Genomic DNA, 2,091 nt, shown 5'->3' with positions numbered 1-2,091 from the left:
TCCTATTGGCTAGTATTTTGATGAGAATTTTCACATCTGTGTTCGTCAAGGATATTGGTCTGTAATTCTCTTTTTGATGGGATCCTTGTCTGGTTTGGGGATCAAGGTAATGCTGTCCTCATAAAATGAGTTTGGAAGTTTTCCTTCCATTTCTATTTTTTGGAACAGTGTCAGGAGAATAGGTATTAATTTTTCCTAAAGTGCTTGGTAGAATTCCCCTGGGAAGCTGCCTGGCCCTGGGCTCTTGTTTGTTGGGAGATTTTTTTAAAAATTTTATTTATTTATTTATCTAAGAGAGAGAGATATCACAAGCCGGCAGAGAGGCCGGCAGAGAGAGAGGGGGAAGCAGGCTCCCCGCCGAGCAGAGAGCCCGATGCGGGGCTCGATCCCAGGACCCTGAGATCATGACCCAAGCTGAAGGCAGTGGCTTTAGCCCACTGAGCCACCCAGGTGCCCCTGTTGGGAGATTTTTATGACTGCTTCAGTCTCCTTACTGGTTATGTGTCTGTTCATGTTTTCTATTTCATCCTGGTTCAGATATGGTAGTTTATGTCACAAGGAATGCATCTATTTCTTCCAGATTGTCAAATTTGTTGGCGTAGAGTTGCTCATAGTATGTTCTTATAATTGTTTCTATGTCTTTGGTTGGTTGTGATCTCTCCTCTTTCCTTCATGATTTTATTTATTTGGGTCCTTTCTCTTTTCTTTTTGTTAAGTCCTGCCAGGGGTTTATCAATCTTATTAATTCTTTCACAGAACCAGCTCCTAGTTTCATTGATTTGTTCTATTGTTTTTTTTTTTTTTTTTTTTTTTTTTTGGTCTCTATTTCATTGATTTCTGCTCTGATCCTTATTTCTCTTCTTCTGATGGCTTTAGGCTTTCTTTGTTGTTCTTTCTCCAGCTCCTTTAAGTGTAGGGTTAGGTTGTGTATTTGAGACCTTTCTTGTTTCTTGAGAAAGGCTTGTACCATAATACATTTTCCTCTCAGGACTGCCTTTGCTGTGTCCCACAGATTTTGAACCGTTGTGTTTTCATTATCATTTTTTTCCATGAATTTTTTTCAATTCTTCTTTAATTTCCTGGTTAACCCATTCATTCTTTAGAAGGATGCTGTTTAGTTTCCATGTATTTTGGTTCTTTCCAAATTTCCTCTTGTTATTGAGTTCTAGCTTCAGAGCATTGTGGTCTGAAAATATGCAGGGAATGATCCCAATCTTTTGATACCGGTTGAGACCTGATTTATGATCCAGGATGTGATCTATTCTGGAGAATGTTCCATGTGCACTAGAGAAGAATGTGTATTCTGTTGCTTTGAGATGGAATGTTCTGTATGTATCTGTTTTGTCCGACTGGTCCAGCATGTCATTTAAGGCCTTTATTTCCTTGTTGATCTTTTGCTTGGATGATCTGTCCGTTTCAGTGAGGGGAGTGTTAAAGTCCCCTACTATTTTTGTATTATTGTTGATGTGTTTCTTTGATTTTGTTATTAATTGGTTTATATAGTTGGCTGCTCCCATGTTAGGGACATAGATACTTAAAATTGTTAGATCTTCTTGTTGGACAGTTCCTTTGAGTATGATATAGTGTCCTTCCTCATCTCTTATTATAGTCTTTGTCTTATAATCTAATTGATCTGATATAAGGATAACCACACCAGCTTTCTTTTGATGTCCATTTGCATGGTAAATTGTTTTCCACCCCCTCACTTTAAATCTGGAGGTGTCTTTAGGTGTAAAATGAGTTTCTTGTAGGCAGCATATTGGCGGGTTTTGTTTTTTTATCCATTCTGATACCCTGTGTCTTTTGATTGGGGCATTTAGCCCATTAACATTCAGGGTAACTATTGAGAGATATGAATTTAGTGCCATTGCATTGCCTTTAAGGTGACTGTTACTGTATATTGTCTCTGTTCCTTTCTGATCTACTACTTTTAGGGTCTCTCTTTGCTTCAGTATTTCCTATCAAGCTGGTTTGGTGTTTACAAATTCTTTTAGTTTTTGTTTGGCCTGGAAGCTTTTTCTCTCTTCTTCTGTTTTCAGTGATAGCCTAGCTGGATATAGTATTCTTGGCTGCATGCTTTTCTCGTTTAGT

The sequence above is a fragment of the Lutra lutra genome, chromosome 7 (assembly GCF_902655055.1).
Source record: "Lutra lutra chromosome 7, mLutLut1.2, whole genome shotgun sequence".
Lineage (NCBI taxonomy): Eukaryota > Metazoa > Chordata > Mammalia > Carnivora > Mustelidae > Lutra > Lutra lutra.
This window is presented reverse-complemented; position numbering follows the sequence as displayed.